The 19356-nt window shown below is 49.2% G+C and overlaps 1 protein-coding gene across 3 annotated transcripts in view; it reads right to left on the reverse strand.

Annotated features, from left to right (window-relative positions):
- The window catches only part of LOC147008492 (myelin-associated neurite-outgrowth inhibitor-like), a 66354-nt gene extending 65641 nt beyond the window's left edge, over nucleotides 1–713 (reverse strand). The window contains exon 1 of one of the 3 annotated variants that reach the window (XM_085864512.1): nucleotides 548–713. The gene's annotated coding sequence lies outside the window, so the exon portion shown is untranslated. The remainder of the gene's footprint in view (nucleotides 1–547) is intronic. The other 2 variants (XM_085864513.1, XM_085864511.1) reach the window with 2 other exon arrangements.
- Nucleotides 714–19356: the final 18643 nt, after the last annotated feature.

Below are 19356 nucleotides of genomic sequence, written 5' to 3' on the forward strand. Positions count from 1 at the left end.
ACACGGGGTACAAGACATACGGACCACCCTGTACAATATGCGATTCAACTAAAAAATATTCAGCTCACGGGGCAATGTTTTTCCTTCGGTGTTGTCTGCAAATCAGAATGTTGTGCGATTGATAAGAAGGGCCGATACAAGAATCATTGTCAACACCGGGGTTGAATTAAAAGACAAACAACAGAAATATATCAATAATCGTAATCATCAGATTCGTCTTCATGCCGATGGTGGTTGTCGGCATGTACAGCTCGGGCCCAAACGACAACACGACATAAAATATGAAAAGCAAAATGCTTCCAAAAAATCTCCATCCCTTTCATTTACGTGTAGAACATGGAGAAATTTGACAGTGAAGGGAGTAGCGATGAAAATAAAGAAACACGACTAGGCCGCAGAGCCTACGGTCTCTCCTGAACGCTCTTGGGGCTGAGAGAGCGCCGCGCCGGGATAACCGCCGAGTCTGAGCCCGGGCGCGATGAGGAGATTTTTAAAGCGGATTGCAGGAATCTTCACCACGAGTTGTTCCGTACTGTGAGTGACTTACCGGCTTCCCGAGCTGCGTGGACGTGCGGAGGAGACGAAACGATGGAGGATCACGGTGAGAGAGAAGAGTTCGGTGTTACAAGGTTCGCTCGAAAGGGGAGCTCAGGAGTACTCGAAGGGAGGGGGTGAAGTTGGGTGGTTGAGTAGGGGAGGGGTGGACGGGTTTGGCTGACTGAGGGGAGGGGTGGACGGGTTTGGATGACTGAGGGGAGGGGTGGACGGGTTTGGATGACGGAGGGGAGGGGTGGACGGGTTTGGATGACGGAGGGGAGGGGTGGACGGGTTTGGATGACTGAGGGGAGGGGTGGACGGGTTTGGATGACTGAGGGGAGGGGTGGACGGGTTTGGATGACGGAGGGGAGGGGTGGACGGGTTTGGATGACGGAGGGGAGGGGTGGACGGGTTTGGATGACGGAGGGGAGGGGTGGACGGGTTTGGATGGCGGAGGGGAGGGGGGGACGGGTTTGGATGACGGAGGGGAGAGCGTTGAAGAGATTGGATGACTGGGGGGAGGGGGTTGAAATGAAGGGTTTGGATGACTGAGGGGAGGGGATTGAAGAGATTGGATGACTGGGGGGAGGGGTTGAAGAGATTGGATGACTAAGGGGAGGAGGTTGAAATGAAGGGGTTGGATGACTGAGGGGAGGGGTTGAAGAGATTGGATGACTAAGGGGAGGAGGTTGAAATGAAGGGGTTGGATGACTGAGGGGAGGGGGTTGAAGAGATTGGATGACTGAGGGGGGGGGGGTGAAGAGATTGGATGAGTGAGGGGAGGAGGTTGAAATGAAGGGTTTGGATGACTGAGGGGAGAGCATTGAAGAGATTGGATGACTGGGGGGAGGGGGTTGAAATAAAGGGGTTGGATGACTGAGGGGAGAGCGTTGAAGAGATTGGATGACTGGGGGGAGGGGGTTGAAGAGATTGGATGACTGAGGGGAGGGGATTGAAGAGATTGGATGACTGAGGAGAGGGGGTTGAAATGAAGGGTTTAGATGACTGAGGGGAGGGGATTGAAGAGATTGGATGACTGGGGGGGGGGTTGAAATGAAGGGGTTGGATGACAGGAGGAGGAGGAGGTTGCAAAGATAGTTTTCTTCAGGATGAGTGAGTGTAAGGGGTGAAGAGGGGTGAGGAGAGGGTTGTGTTCGCCTCGAGCGTTTGATGTTTATATTGTTGTGGTTGACGAAATTCTCAAACCACCATTCAGGTCCCTTAGGTGAGATATCTCTGTAAGTATATGTGTAGTTAGACCCAAACCCGTTGTTTAGAGGGAATAAATGTCATTCATTCGGGCTGCGACCCTTTTAGATAGCCGTTTTTCTTTTACTATCTTTATTTTGGACCAGCCGCCATTACTACTACCACAACCACCACCAACCACGTCTCAACAGCCATCACACAACAACCACCAACCGCAACGCCACTTCACAACAACAGCCACGACCCTTGCCGTCACATCTCGCTCTCGCAACCATCGCATCACCGCCATTCCCGCGCCGCTTGTGGGCACCGATTCTGGACTCGTACAGGGCGCGCACCGAGCAGCGGGTGCAAAAACACCAGCCTTTCCGAGAAATCGGACCAAAAACGATTCACGCCCACTTCTGTTCCGTCCTATCAGCGAGCGTGGGGCGATTTGGCCCCGCCTCCAGGTGCGTCGGAGTATAATCGCTATATGCAGATTCGCGGATCAAAAATCATTCACGCCCACTTTTCCTCTGTCCAATGGGGAGCCAGCCAGAGGTGAAGGGTCGAAGGTGAAGGAGCGAAGCCCCGGGAGCTATAAAGGGCCGCGTTCGCTCGCCAAAGAGGAGTAGTTGAGTTGGAAAGAGTTGAGAGTTTCTGAGAAGAGGAAAGCAGTTGGACGCAGTTGGACGGAGTTGAGAAGAGTGGAGAGTTGGAGAGTTGTGGCGGCGGCGAAGGCAGTCGAGAGGGCGCTCGTGTCAGAGTCGGGGAGCTGCGGAGAGGGGAGGCCGGTAACGCGACCGAGGTCGTGGTGGAGACGCTCGTCGCGGGACCCAAGCCAGCGACATATCCTCATTCCCCCGAGCATCAACAACCCCCTCCTGTTTCCCCCCGCGCTGAGATAGTGTGAGAAGGGGGCCCCGTTCCCCCCCCCCATTCCAGGCAGTGCCAGCGAGGCCCGCGGAGTCGGGGCGCCACCGCCATTTTGCGGCTCATCACCAGACGGGTAGGCGCGACGCGGTCTCGGCCCCAGGCCCGTCTGCCCCCCTCATCGTTGAGGGTGGTCCCTTTTTCTTTTGCTTTGAGTATATGTGTTGTCGGCGCCGTCTGTGAAGTAAAACTGTATAAGTGTTGCCGTGTGCTCGGTAGTCGGTAGTCGATCTGCATTGTGTTTCTCTTTTACATTTGCTTTTTGTGCAGAATTGTCGTGTCACTTACATTTGCTTTTTGTGCAGAATTGCCGTGTCACTTTTACATTTGCTTTTGGTGTATAATTGTATATGTGTGCTTTCCGTTTGCCGCGGAATAAATGTGCTTTATGTTGAACTGTTTCTCCCGTTTCGCTTCGTCTTTTCTCAAATTGAATCTCCATCTTACTTCACGTAAAGGGTTGGTCGTGGGCTAAAAACGCCCGATAATTAATCGAACCGTCGAGGTTGACGATAACACCGCTCGGTTATCCCGATAGTACGGAACGGGTCGCTTAAAGTGGCCCGTGTCCGAAGTCGACCTGCGGCGAGGTGCGATCGCCCGGTCTACCCTCCGTGTGGGTACTTAGGTAGGTCGAATTTGGCGAGCAACCCTATCCCACGCGGGGGGCCGATTGGCACGATCGTGGTGAGGCCGAAAGGCCCACCCGTGACTAGTTCCCGGCGTTAGTCCGAGAGGGTCACGACGGGATTGTCCGTCCGGTGGGCGACGTGTCGCGATTAGAGTTACGTGGCCGCTCGCACGCCGGCGGGCGCGAATCCGTAACAATATGTTGCTTTGTATTGATACTAAAATGATAATTTCTGTCTGTGATGTTTTGCTTTTGATTGAGTGGAATGGTTGGTGTTATAATTATTGTTGACATGACAATTAGAAATTAGTACATTCATGACAATCTTTGATCATATAATCGCTGATTATTTACAATGATAATTAAGTGGCGAAAAGAAATGTGAACTGGGTTGGTAATCATTAGAATAAAATACGTCATTTGGTGTCTGTTTGAATGTTTTTTTTGATTTTGACACATTCAGTCGTTATTTATCCAATCCCAACCATACTTGACAGCAGGACAAAGGGTCACACAATGGAGGTTGTTATGACTTAATCCCCCCCCCCCCCCAGCTCAGGTCAGATTAGATCTGTGACTTGCTTCAGGTATCATGTAAACCTGTACTCACCGGTTTCATGGTCGGGTTGTCAGTGACTAAACCGTCTCCCCTACCAAGTTTCCTGGTGAGGAGGGTGTATGATATGGACACCCAGCACGAATAAAATCAAAACTAGTCAAAGGGCGGAGGAGCTCCTTGTGAACCAACAGCCATCCATATCTAGTGCCCAACTGTGTCTGCAGACGTCCTCCTGCAGTTGGGTTACTTCTTATTAGGAGGTTGGTGGCAGGATTTGCACTCTGGCCACCGTAAAACCCTTCATTCCGTAAAACGTACCAAAAGCAAAAATAAATCTGGAAACCCACTCCGTGGACCTCCTGTGCAGCTTCCCTTCGCAGGGCAGCTCACCGTATGACGGGGTTGGGGCAAAGCCTTCGGGACCCCCAATCTTTGATGATAGGAGGGAAACCACGGAGTAACCTTCCAGGGTCAGATTGCATGAGCGTGTGTCGGGGTGGTGCTGAGGTGTCGTCCACCAGACGGCGGTCTCCTTGGGTTAACCTGAGGTGGTCCCTTCTGGTGGGTGCCTGGAATGTCCTTTCCCTAAGAGAGGATGATCACCTGTCTCTGTTATCATCTGAGCTCAAGCGTTTGGACATCGGGATTGCAGCTCTCTCTGAGGTTCGGAGACCGGATTGCGGCGAGATAATGGTGGGTGGTTACACCTACTATTGGTCTGGTCGCTCTGATGGTTACCATACCCAAGGAGTTGCTGTAGCTGTGTCCAATAAACTGACTCCAATGATAATTGAGGTAACACTGTTACGAATTTGGAAGCCTTGTGCACACAGACAGACAGCAGTCCCCAAGTTTAGTTATCTCGATAAGTATGTGTTTATAGTTAGTGTCCCCTACCTGTGTCTAACGGGAATTACATGTGTGCGCTGAGGAGTTTCTTTTACAACAAATCCCCTTCACTTCACTTCGCACACCGACGCCCACGTGTGTTCGACCACGTACGTGGGCGGAGATTTTCATCGCCTCAGATCGAGACTCCGCCCAGGAAGGCAGGGGTGTGCCCCTTGTCCAATCACACCACAGAAGGCAACTTTCTCACGACACCCCGGCCAATGAGGGTTGAGATTGCCACAGAGGGCGACTTTCCCACGACACCCCAGCCAATGAGGGTTGACATGCCACAGAGGGCGACTTTCCCACGACATCCCGGCCAATGAGGGTTGAGATTGCCACAGAGGGCGACTTTCCCATGACACCCCGGCCAATGAGGGTGGAGATCACGCACAGAGGAAGACTTTCCCACGACATCCCGGCCAATGAGGGTTGAGATTGCCACAGAGGGCGACTTTCCCATGACACCCCGGCCAATGAGGGTGGAGATCACGCACAGAGGACGACTTTCCCACGAAACCCCGGCCAATGAGAGTGGAGACCGCCTCAGATGGCGATTTTTTTTTTCCCCACCCTGGACAAGAAAGAGATAAAGGAACGCCAGGCTGGGGAGGTTGGTCATCTTGGGGGCCGCAGGTCTTGGTCTGGCTGGTTCGTCTGCTCCTGGGTCATCGTCGTCTCTGATTTTCTCCTTGGTCTTGGTCGATTGGTGCGTGGCCGGTTGGAGAGCGCGGTACCTGGTGCTTGGAGTGGCATCGTGTTGCGGTTTCGAGTCCCGCGAGCCGGATCATCAAGGGCCGCATGAGGCGGGAAGGTCCAAGCTAGCATCCTTACCTCCAGCTCACCTTCTCTCCGAGCTGGGGGTATTGTTGTGGAAGTTATTGATTAACATTTTAATTGGTCCCGTATTGACTTTTAATCAATCGTTTAACCGACTCGATGCAAATCTTGTTATTCAAATGACAGACACTGATCAATTTACTTGCCACAACGTGAAAGTACATTACATCAGAGAGTTTTATTATCCCCCGCCGCGTGGCGGAAGGGAGATATTGTTGTCACCCAGGTCGTCCGGCTGTCCGTCCGTCCGTCAGTCCAGGCATCAGCATTTATAGCTGTGAGTGCGATAACTCATAAACTGTTCTCATAAACTCATAAACATAAACTGTTCGATTTGAAATTTGGGTCACACAAGTACCACCTGAAAAGAAAGAACCCTATTGAGTTTGGGCGTGGCCGGATCCAAGATGGCCGACTGGGGCGGCCATCTTGAAAAAACGTTTTTTGTAATAAATGGAAAACCGCTTATCTGATTTCAATTATTTTTGGTTACTACGTTCCTCACCCCTGGGGAACTTTTTTGAGATGATGACCAAATGGTGTCTTGTTTCCAATTCACCTCCCTCATTATCTGGAATATGTATGACCTTTTTCATTCAATGGCGGGGGATTCCCCATCTCTGATGGTATATTTATTATACTTGGTACTTGGCCAGTCCCAAGGAGTACAAGCCACTGAGATGCTATACATCACACGTGCTTGCACTAAAACAAGATTACAATTTCTGGTATTTATATGCTTTTCATGGGAGAGTGGTGGGGGCTGTTAAGCCTTAAACAAAGAACTCCAAAATGCAATACGTGTCTTCGAGGTGAAAAGCAACTTTGTAATCATAACAACCTTGGTGTTATCAGAAAGGTCACTTTGTTCCAATGCAAGATAATCAACATTTAGGGCAAAAGACTCTTGGTAAAGGGAAGGAACACTGACAGACAATTCGACTTATATCATCAAAATTAAATTTATAAAACACCAGCACAATTACAATTTAGAGTACATTAATGTAATTATTTTTTCCACAGTATCAATAAAGGCCGCAGCCATCATTTCTTTTGGGGGTGTGTGTCTGAGTGTGGGTCCGTCCTCAAGTAAAATTGTACAAGTGCTTTTCTTTGCTCATTGTACATTACATTTCTTATTCGTGATAACTCTGCTCAGTGTCCCCCCTCCTCAATTATTGTTATAAATAAATATCCCTTTTGTTGAATGTACCAGCTCGTTTCTGTGTTTCTTTCATTGGCTTAGTATGGTGCGTGTTGGGAAATAGCGAAGCAGTAAATTGTTCATTTGGACCAACAGGCCTCGGTAACCATTCACTCGGGTTACACATGGTTCGAGCACAGTAACGGCTCGTTCCGCTCGAGGCCTGCCGAGGGTGTGAATTCCCCGGTAAGCTTTGCTGCGTGGGTACTTAGGTATATTTAAGTTGGCAATTAACCCTACCCCACGTGGTCGAATTATTGGCAATTCATGATCCTGTAAAGGGCCCGTGCCTTTCAGACTCATCCGAGGGTCACGACCTAAATTCCAGTGTGTTCGGTGGAGCCGACTCTACTGCTCCCCCTCGTGGTCGTGCTTGCCACCGAGACCTGGCTCCACAACAATACTGGTCAACAAGCATATTATGAAATGAAGGATTTGTCAATCATTGGTCTCTGTAGATGCTCCTACTGAGGTGAGTGATCTCACCTTGAAGGACGGATTCCGTGCCACGCTCGAGCCTGTAGTTGTCAGTGCCCCCAGGCGAGACACTCTTCTCGTCTTGGGGGATTTCAATGCATGAATTGGAATTGATAGGAATGGTTATGAGACATGTGTTGGTCCCCATGAGTCTGGAACTGGAACCAGAATAGCACTAAGTTCCTTGGCTTTGCAAGAAGTCATGAATTTATGGTGGCTGGTTCATGGTTTTAGCACCCACAGGCTCATCGCTGGACTTGATATTCCAATGCTGGTGGTGTGGCAAAGGAGCTGGACCATGTGCTCATTGATGGTCGCTGGAGGATGATCTCAGAACTGCAGGGTCTACTGGAGTGCTCAGTTCCTCAATATTGACCACAGGCTTGTTGTCGCAACTCGGAAGTTGCAGCTTAAATCCAGGAGAGTGTCCACATCCCAGCATAGGCTGGGTGTTGGCAAGCTAAAGGAAGAGAGGTAACAACCAACAACCAAGAGAGGAAACAAGCTCAATTGTAACAACCAAGAACATTTATTTAAAGAAAGTGTGAGGAAAGGTATGTGGCCTAGTCAAAGCAATGGGTTTTGTACATTTGTACAGCATGGACATGCAATATGTGTGTGGTGTGGAGAATGAAGTACAGTTATACAGGAAGCAAAAGATGGTGCAGTGCTAACCATTTGGGTCATTCTAAGGAAGGATAGATTTTGAGAGAAGACAAGAAAAAGACGAGGTGGTTTAATGATAAAGGGCTCAATTTGTTTTTTTCACTTTCCTCATGCATATCATCGAATGCCTCTTCTTCACACCTACGAATCGCTGGATATATCGCATTGCTTATAAACGCTTGGAGATTCCAGTATACATGACTTTATTTCATTGTTGTGCCCATGTGATGTGTTCCAGAATCTCTTAACCTGAGTTGAATTTCAAAATTTAAACTGCGGAATTGACCTTCAGCAGCAGTTCTTACTGATAAAAAAGAATAAAAATAACGTGTTCATTTGTCCAATTCGGACATTGTTTGACATTCCTGGTGTTTCAGAGTGGTGCATTATAACCGATCACCGATCACTAATTACCTGCCAGACCAGCCATTCCTTGTCAACCATTTCGTTGGAGTGCTTGCTTGAGTGCTCAAGCTGCTTGGTTGTTCATTTCAAAGCCATGGCGATGCACCACAAAAGTACCCGTACTGTCAATCTGAACACATCGATCGACATACAGTTCAGACCCCACTCGCCTGTGTTGGGCCCCACGATGCAGTGCGGTGCGGTGCCTCACCCACTGAAAAAGTGTAATTTTATTTTTCGATGACAGCTTTGTTTAACTTTTTTTTGTGCGATCTGCTTTTATTATCCACCTGTCACTTTGACAACGATACTGTGACCCTGGAGGCAATGTGACACAACATATAGTGGTTCCCGAGAGTTATTTCGTAATTTTTATTTCAGATAGTCCTTCCCTTATGTCTCATGGATTTATGGGTCAATTTGCATTATGTGGGATAAGGGAGATTTTTTTTCCTCATCCTTTTCCTATCTTGATTCCCAACACACGAATCTCTCTCCTGCAAGCAGGCATGCCAAGCACACAGCACAGAGCTAATTTACATGTGCATGCCAAATCCCAGTTTGAATTGCGCACCACAATCTAACTGGCATTTCACTTCAACCTTCACCGTACTCTACAACAACCACACAACATTAATGCCTTTATTGTCACTCACCATAACAACGTTTTCCAAACTCCCTGTACATTTTGCCATTCCTCGACAACCACGACGTCTCAACCACAGCGAACCGTAACTCACCCGCCATGCCACCTCTACCATCACCTCAAGCACAGTCACCACAGACCTCTGCCGCCACTTTTGGAGGATGGGAGTAATGGCCGCAATGTACTGACAGCAGGTGCTTAGAACCTGGACGTTTGGACGTCTGTTACTTAAAGTGCGAGTGTAGGCTCTTTGCCGTGTAACATCATATGGCTATCCCTGATGCTCCTCTTGATCATGGTCCCCATTGGGTGTTCAGCACACGTTTTGGCCGAAGAGCGCAGCCAGACACTGGTGCCATGTTAAGTATGGAGGTCCATTGCATGGGGCATCTGGAAGTCAAATGGCAGCATCTTCACTGCTGTGCCCTTGAATGGGTGGTGCCGGTACTAGGGTAATAATGCATGCACCAATGGGGGTGCCATTAAACGAAGACACTCTGCCTAATGAGCAGTTTGATCCACATCTCGGCGCCACCCGTGCCAAGTAAGTATTTAATCATTGCGTTCCACACGTAAGAAGAGATCTCTTACTTTGGCTTGGTTGGCGAAAGGTGGAACAGAACAGAGCGAGAGGAACGGAGCAGAATTGGTGGAATGGAATGGAATGGAGCAGGTGGAATGGAACATAATAGAGCGGGTGTAACGGAAACGGAACTCATGGAATGGAGCGCTGAGCGATCCAGGCACGTATCGAGTGCATTCATTTGGGCCAAGCCGATGAAAACATTTCCACCAACAGATAATCTCACACATAAGTAAGCCGGCTTCTTTCATGTTCCGTCTCCCTTTTCCATCTTGTCTGCTGTGGATGCACAAAGAGCAATCGGTGAGGGCAAGTTTTGACTTCCGTTATTTTCAGAGCGACCCCACAGACACGTACCTCTTTCCAGTTTCCTCCTTGCACCTCAACTGCACACTGCAGACATCACCACTATTCCTCCTCTATTACCCATCCTCAGCGTTTGGGCTGCACAGGTTCGTCAACACCGCTTGGTGAGCAAAGAGGGTTAACCCTTTTAACCCTAGCGGCCGTTTTTCCAGTCACTATTCAAACCTCCATACACCCGAGCGGCCGGATTTTTCTCCTGGAAGCCCGGAATGCACATCACGTGCACACCACTGAAATCCACAGCTGGGCTGTTGCCTCAGGATGAGGTAGGGGAACCAGAAGTCCAAGGAGCTCAGGGTTCAAAGGGTGAAGAAACCATTGCGGCCTGTTCCAATTCAAGGCATTGTTGAGTAGGCCAAAAAAAATGGTGAATTAAGACCCCCACGAGGGAGAGAAGGCTGACCAAGGATGAAGCCTTGACAAGGGGTAATTAAATAAGGCCATTAATTACTTCAAAAAGGGTTCTTTTTTAATCAACCCAAACACCCAACTTTTCATTCATGCACTACCTTGGAGTTGCCTTTGTATGCATGCAAGGTTTAGGACCACGAGGTTTCATGGTTTTGTAGTTATCGAGGAGACACACTGACTGAATGGCCAACCCACACTGACATTTATTTTTGTAGATATATATGCAACATACCCAAGGAAAAGAGAAAGTTGTGAAATCAATTTTTGAGAAAAGTCATTGCCTGCTATATAAAAGTAAATAAAATTCAATGGTGTGAACACCAATTGCAAAAGTGACGAAGGTGTAAAGATATATCTTTATGTGCCAAAGGGCCTTATTATCATCAATGTACCATACTCTTTTCAGAACATCGGTGTTGTTAAAATACCATGGCAAGGGTAATGTACACAAGAGATTGTACTTTGTTCTTAAGCATAAAATTAGCTCCATTTGAGCTCTCAAAATAAATATTAAAATACACTGATGGTCTGTCAATGTCTTTTTCCTGTATGTGATTGTGCAATGCTGGGTGGTTTTGTTGTTGCCTTTAATTTTTTTTTCTGCAAGGTCTTCAACTCATCATGGAGCTGCCACTCACATATACACACAGACATACTGACGAAACAAACATTCAACGCAGCCATTGAGATTGGGGGAAGTGCCGTCACTTCCTGGGGGCACTCTGGGTCCCAGTGATGTCACATCGGTGCCACCATTCTCACCACACTCAGCGGGGCATTTTTTCAGGAGGAATTTCCTCCTCTCCATGGATGCCAACCGATTGGGATTGTCCATGCTCTTTCCTTTTAAATGCTGAGCATCAAGCAAGGAAGCAGGACGTACAATTTTAAAATTGTTTGGTATGACTTGGCCAGGGTTTGAACCACCGACCTCCCAGACTCAGAGCGGATGCTCCAACCATTACACCACCAAGTTTGGTTTCCAGCAATCAATCAGGGCAGGAATTTCAAATTTGTCCAGGGTGGCCGATGATAACTTGCCGACTCTTTCTTCTGTGGATTTGACATTGACAAATGCCTCTCAGTTGGCGAGAGAGCTGTTTCATTAAGCTGGTTTACTCTTTTGCAAGGATTGTAATGTTTTCCCTTTGTAGTCAAAGATAGTCGTTCACATGTGATGCACAAAAAACCTGGGAATGTGAATTTCTTTACAGAATAGGAGCTGCTACCCAGACTACAACCACACTGATAACAAGCAATGTAACCTGGTATCAAGGGATACCCAAGAAGACCAGAGTACTTGCTGACAGTTTAGGCTGGAATTTGGCACCAGGGTGCCAGTGCTTCTTCTTAGTGAAAAAATACCACGGGATCTTTAATGTACACCAATTACCGGTGCTGGCAGACAGGTTCACCAACTCGATGTCCTACCGATGGAGGAACACACATTGATGAATCACCCTACAACCAAATCAACAGTGACAGCTTATAGCTGGGTCAAGGCTCCAACCCTGGCAAGTGCGCAATCTTTGAACGTGTTCTGCAACTCACAAGCATCTAATCTATAAAGCTGAGTTGGTGTCCCTGGGTCTGTCTGTCTGTCTGTCTGGGTGGGTGAGTCATAAGCCCCGCCCATTCTACATGCCACACCCTCCAGCCGTCCAGGAATCGCCGCCATCTTTTTCGCTCCACATAGCTCGGATTGTTTTCAAGGCCTCATGTACATTTGAAGACTGAACAACGTATCTTCTGTCATCAAATGTGTGCTGTGTCACGTGATTGGGTTTTCGTATATCATGCCTCGCCCGCTAGGGGTGGCAGGAATGTGCTTCTGGCTGCGCAATAAAGCGGAGTAGATGGTGGCCCGCGTGCTTCTTGCGTCCCACCGCACTTAGTACACACTAGTTGGCGACTAGGATGGGATCATACGGACTTATGCCCGTTTTCGACGGGGACGACTTCGAATCGTTTTCAGAGCAATTGGATTGCTATTTCCACGCGAACGATGTGGTCGACGAGAGCAAGCAGAAGTCAATCTTGCTCGCTTCGCTTTCGCCGGAGCATTATCGGCTGCTGGGGGACTTAGTGGCACCGAACAGGCCCCGGGATGACAGGCTGGCGTTTCGGGACATCGTGGAGAAAATGAAAGCACACATGGCGGTTGAGCAGACTCGCGGGGATGTTCGAGCCATCACCGGCCACGCGGGGTCGCGAGCACCCCGGGACGCGCGCACGACCTTCGATGCGGGTCGGACGTCGCCACGCGGCCACGCGTGCGGCGGGGTGACACCGCGGACATGCTTGGGATGTGGAGGTCGACACCTGCGCCGTGCATGCCCGTATAAAGGCAACGTGTGTTTGAAATGTCACAAGGTGGGTCATTTGGCGCGTGTGTACCATGGGGCTTCGGCCACCGTTAAAGTCGTGGACGGCGATGTGCGACGCGACTCGGGGCGGAACCAGCGGCCGGTGTTGAGCCTGGGTTCAGTTGGCCCGGCGACGGCGCGCCCGATGACGGTGGAAGTCGAAGTGAACAAAACGCCGATCACGTTTCAGGTTGATACAGGAGCAGCAGTGTCGCTCATCGGCGAACAGACCGCGCGTAGACTCGACGGCTTGAAGCTTATCAGGTCAAACCTCGCGCTGTTCACGTACACCCGTGAGAAGATAACGCCAGTCGGGATGGCAGACGTGTCTGTGCGGTATCAAGGCCAGGTCGCCACGCTTCGGGTGTACGTCGTACGGGGGAGGGGGCCGTCTCTCCTCGGCCGAGATTGGATGACCCGCATCAGGCTAGACTGGGCCGCAGTTCACCTTGTGCAACCCGTGCCGAGCCAGTGGGAGGATCAGTTGGAGGAGATTCTTCAAAGACATCAAGGGTTGTTTAGAGACCACCTTGGGAAACTCAAGGGCATGGAGGCGAAACTCTTCTTGAAGGAGAGGGTGATTCCTCGGTTTTGTAAACCGCGTCCGGTGCCGTATGCCCTGCGGGACAAGGTCAAGGGTGAACTGGACAGCCTAGAGGCCTGATCGAACAGGTGTCATGCTCGGATTGGGCCACCCCGGTTGTCACGGTGCTGAAACGGAATGGGGACGTCCGATTGTGCGGGGACTTCAAATCCACAGTTAACCCGGGGCTCAGCGTGGAGCAATATCCATTGCCGTCAATCGATGAAATATATGCGCGATTGGCGGGGAGTCGATACTTCACGAAGCTAGACCTGCGTGATGCATATTTTCACCTGCCGATGGATCCCGGGAGTAGCGAGCTTTTAACAATCAACACGTGTCAAGGACTCTATCGATATACCCGACTCTGTTTTGGGATTGCTTCGGCCCCGGCTTTGTGGCAGAAAGCTATGGATCAGGTTTGCATTGGCCTGCCCGCTCAGACCTACCTGGACGATGTGCTCATTGCGGGGAAAACGGCGGACGAGCATCTTGCAAACATTGCCCGAGTGCTGACAAAGCTAGAAGCGTGCGGCCTGCGCTTAAACAGGAACAAGTGCGCGTTCTTCAAGCAGCGCTTGGAATACCTCGGGCACATCATCACGCCGGAGGGGCTGTTGAAAGGTCCTCGGAAGGTGGAGGCGATTCAGCGCATGCCACCGCCTCGCGACAAGACGCAGCTGCGCGCGTTCATTGGTATGGCTCAGTATTACCAAAGGTTCGTGCGCGGGCTCAGCTCACAACTTGCGCCGTTAATGCGGTTGCTCAAGAAGGACGAGCGCTGGGCCTGGGGGCCTGCACACCAGGCGTCGTTCGACCGCGTCAAGCGGCTGCTCACAGAGGATACGGTCCTCGTGCACTACGAGCCTGCGCGTCCGCTCATGTTAGCATGCGACAGCTCTGCATATGGCATCGGGGCAGTGCTCTCCCACAGGATGGACGATGGTTCCGAGCGGCCTGTTTGTTTTGCATCCCGGACCCTGTCCACAGCAGAGCGCGGATATGCCCAGATCGAACGGGAGGCTCTCATCATCGTCTGGGGTGTGCGGAGGTTTCATCAATATCTGCTGGGACGGCATTTCATTTTACAGACGGATCACAAACCACTTCAATTCATCCTGAGACCCGAACGCGGAGTGCCGGTGGTAGCAGCCGCGCGAATACAGCGGTGGTGTCTGTTTCTGGGTGCTTACGATTATGACATTCAGTTCCGAAGCACCGAGAAGCATGCTAACTGCGACGGGCTCTCACGCTTGCCGTGTGCGGAGGGTCCACCTGCGTCTGAGCTGGGCGACCGGGTCGACGTGTTTGCGCTGGACCAGGTCCAAAGCGGACCGGTCACGGCCAGGCAGGTCGCGGTGGAGTCGGCTCGTGATCCGGTGCTTGCCCATGTCGTCCAGACAATTTCTACGGGGAATTGGAGCGATCTGCCTTCGACACCGGCATTTCGACCTTTCACGTCACGCGCAGCGGAGCTGTCGTTGGTCCAACGGTGCATAATGTGGGGAATGAGGACCGTGATTCCACCGAGGTTCAGGCAGCGGTGTTTGGAAGAACTGCATGTCAGTCACCTGGGCATCGTGAAGACCAAGAGTCTTGCTCGTAGCCTGTTGTGGTGGCCGGGGTTGGACAAAGACATTGAGCAATTGGTTAAGCGTTGCACCACGTGCCAGACAGATGCTGATAACCCGCGTCGAGCTTCGGGTCTCTGGCCTGTGCCAGACCGAGCTTGGCAGAGGGTCCATGTAGATTTTGCGGGGCCGGTTAATGGCAAGATGTTTTTGATTGTGATTGATGCATTCTCGAAATGGCCGGAGGTGGTAGTAATGCAGCATACTTCAGCAAGCATTACGGTAGAGAAGCTGCGGACGATCTTTGCTAATAAAGGGTTGCCGGAGATCCTGGTCTCTGATAATGGTCCGCAGTTCATCGCGGGTGTATTTGATGAGTTTATGCGCCAGAATGGTATTCGACATCTAAGGTCCGCACCGTATCATCCTGAGACAAATGGCCAAGCTGAGTCGTTTGTCAAGATGTTGAAGCGGGCTTTGCGCAGGGGGGGTGTTGCACCTGTGCAGACGGTGGTCGATGTTTTTTTTGCTCCATTACAGGAACGCAGTTCATCCTGTCACGGGTGACTCGCCTGCTATTCGTCTCTATGGACGGGCTTTGCGATCCAGGCTAGATTTGCTGCGACCTGGAGGGTCGGGGAGTGGGGCAATGTCGCGTCCGACGCGACTGCGCAGCTTCGAGGTGGGGCAGCGGGTAATGGTGCGCGATTATTTCCACGGTTCCAAATGGGTGCCGGCAGTGGTCTCTGGGGTGCTGGGGCCGGCGAATTGCATGGTGCGGACTGATGGTGGGGATGTGTGGAAGCGGCACGTGGACCAGGTGCATGATCGCTGTTCAGCGTCACCCCCCCCACACCTCCCCGAGCCGAACGTTGCGGGGCCCCCACCGGTAGTCTCGCCGGCACCTGACGTTGTATCGCCGGGACTGGCTGGGCCGGCGCCGAGGGGGTCTTCGCCTGATGCCGTCCTACCCGGGGACGTCGAGCGGGCTGGGCAGTCGGGGGTAGCCGGTGTTGCGGAAAGTGCGAGTCCGGCGAGGATGTCACCTCGACCGAGCTGGGAGGCGTATGAGCCTGGGCTGTCTGGTAGCGCTGCCCGTCCGAGGCGGGTCAGAGTGCGGCCGCGGTACTTGGAGGATTATGAGTGTTGATGGGTTTTCGATGGTCATGTTGTGATTATCCGTTCGTTATGTGACGGGTCATTTTACGGGGGGAGGAGTGTGCTGTGTCACGTGATTGGGTTTTCGTATATCATGCCTCGCCCGCTAGGGGTGGCAGGACTGTGCTTCTGGCTGCGCAATAAAGCGGAGTAGATGGTGGCCCGCGTGCTTCTTGCGTCCCACCGCACCTAGTACACACTAAAATGAAGATACCTTTTTGAGGAAAAAAAAACCAGTAACATTTTGATTACAACTCAAAGGAGGTAATATGCATGTTTGTTTTTTTCGCAGCAGCTGTCTAATATACACCGCCCAATGAAGGTACGTTAATTCTCATATTATGCACAGGAAAGAAAATAGTGATATTTCATTAGAATTAAATAAATTAATTAAATAAATAAATAAAAAAACTTTGTAGGACGTCAAACGCAGTTACTTTTTGTCTGTCAGTGACGTGTCGTTTACTGACCAGAATTTACATTGAATAGCCCGTGTTTGCTTCCATGCAAAGTATGAAAAAAGACGTCCCGACGCAAGACGTCATCACGCAGCGATGTGTGCAATCGTGGGAATGCACTAACAATGGAGTCACTTTTTTATAACATACTAAAACTCAGAAAAATGATATGATAGAGGATAGAAAGTTTATTTGCTGATTCCTATGAGAGGCAGGAGAAGAATAAGGAGAAGAAGAAGGATAAGTGAAGGAGAAGAAGAAGAAGAAAGAGAAGAAGTAGGAAATATCATGCAAACATGTCAGTTCCGTGCGAAGTGTCTCACTGTTGCCTAATCTAATATATAAAGCTGAGCTTGTATCTGGGGATCTAAACAAGGTACATTTTAATTACACCGAAAACACTCATGGACTGTGGTGTGTTCAGTTATCAAGCAGCAAGCTAGCGCTCGCCAAGCCAGCCGTTCCTTATCAACAGTTTCTGATGGAGTGCTTGCTTGAGTGCTTAAGCCACTGGGCAAGCACTCCACAAGAAACTTGGTAACTGAACACACCCCAGATTCATGACATGGCGATGAGGACAAACATCTATAACATAATTATTTCAGCCATATCGATGAATTTGTCCGTCAAGGGGTGAGGTGGGAGGAGGCAGGGGAAGGGGTGGGGTGAAAAGAGGGACCTGACGTTTCCCCGGAAACGCCAGGTACCCCTGCTAGTCTATAAATGGATGAGGTATGTGTGTGGCATGTTTTTTTGTGGAGTTCTACTGGAGCTTTCTGACGTGGAGTGTGATACAATGAAATGATCATGATCTCTTGAGTTGATAAAGCTAATTAACTACAAAGAACCCAGAAGAATTCCCAGGTTTTAAACACACGCCATGTTAAGGTGAATAGAGCAGCTCAACAGGTCCTTCCATGACATGGCGTTCTAATAACAAAATAAATAACAGAAAAAGGATAACATTGTAACAAGCATATATTAATCAATACTAGTCTTTCTATAATTCCAGCAATGTGTGTGTGTGTGTGTGTGTGTGTGTGTGTGTGTGTGTGTGTGTGTGTGTGTGTGTGTGTGTGTGTGTGTGTGTGTGTGTGTGTGTGTGTGTGTGTGTGTGTGAGACCGCTGTTTCTCGACAACCACTGGTCCGATCTAATTGAAACTTGCCAGCTATATTACTGGGGACCTGAGTATGTGTCTTTTCAAGGTTTGATATTAATCAGACAAGTGGTTCCCAAGTTACGGCCATTTATTTACCAAACCAATGACAAGATACGTTGCTGCGTAGGCGTGGCCGATGGGGAAAGGGCACCATTTAGTTACCATGGTGTAGGAGTGGCAATGATCAATGGCAGCGAATGTCATGGCGAGCAAAGACAGGGAGGTAAACTTGATTTTAATTAACTCTGTGTGTGGAAGTATCACAGCAGTTGTTACTTCAATGCAAGCGATAATTCGTGGAATGCATGTGAACATTCCGTACGGGCATGCACCACTTCCGGATAGTGATGACTTACTGTATTCTAATAATTTCTCGATTTCTTTTGCGCATTTATAGATAAACACAATGCCCCAATCCAGTCGTCGTTTACGAGAGCGAAGGAATGGCCTGTGTGTTTGTTTGAAATTTTTTTTTGTTTTTTTTGGGGGGGGTTGCACGTTTGGGCACGCGAGAGTGAAGGAACGGCCTGTGTGGTTGATTCTGGCACGCAGTTTGAAAGTTTTTTTTTTTTTCCACGCACAGCCAAGCCTGTACGGCCACGCACTAGTAATATTAACTGCAGCAATAATATTAGTATCATTTGGCAATAATAAAAACAAACGTATAATCCCCTCCCTGGCCCAAGTTCATCTAGGCTTGGTGAAAAGGCAAGCTAATGTTCTGCAGGCAGTACAGCAGGCAAGTATGCTACAAGGCTGTGAAGACCAATGAAAATTTGGTCAAATGAACCAATAAGCCCACTCATCATCGAAAAATACAGAACATATTAAGCTAACATCAGTTTTAAATCTAATCGTGATGCCAAAAAAGTCAAAATAATGCTGAATTACTATAATATTGCCAAATTTATGCAGTCAGTTCTCAAATTCCCCTCTTGCTCTTCTCAATTTAGCACCCTGCCCTCTATCCCACCAATTAATAATAAACAGAATGGTGCTTTGGAGATAGAAACATTTTAAATTTAAACAATGATGATGATGGGAGAGCTTGTATTCGTACTGTGTGTACAGGCAAGGCTTTCCTTGTACACATGTGCACAAGCTCCTCCATTAATTGGCCTGTTTGGCATGCTCACACTTGTAGTGTGATGTAGTGAAATCAGGTTTAAATCCTATAAACTATATGCATGTTCATCCATTGCCCACTAGTGTCCTTATAATCAAGATGAAAATACACTGATGGTCTATTGATGTCTTTTTTGTGAAAGCCCTACTACGAGTCTTTCATACTGGTGTAAAAGACTGGATACATTCAGAGACACGGGTATACCTTTCCATAACTTACAAAGACATAATTATAGATTGATACGCTGAGTTTTGAATCTGGAATTCAAGTATCATGAGTGAAGTGCTCAGATTGGAACACCAAATAAGCAACCAAATGTCCAAAGTGTTATATTTTGGTGATGTCGGTAGATCCTGGAACTAACTAAATGAAAATATTGTCTCATTGCTCCGAAAACAAACCATTCAATGTCCAAGTGGAATGGAAAACGAGTCTTCGTGAAGGCTAGTGTCGGGTATGTGTTGTTAGACATGGTGGAACAATGGATCAAATGAAGAGGACATTGATTGACGTGTGTTAACTGCTGTGGGAAGCAATAAGTTGACGTTTCAGGCATTAACCCTTCATTGGAGCAAACGAAGGAGACAGAATTG

Source organism: Eptatretus burgeri, chromosome 18 (genome assembly GCF_056783735.1).
Source record: "Eptatretus burgeri isolate ZD-2024b chromosome 18, Ebu_testis_v1, whole genome shotgun sequence".
Classification (NCBI taxonomy): Eukaryota; Metazoa; Chordata; class Myxini; order Myxiniformes; family Myxinidae; genus Eptatretus; species Eptatretus burgeri.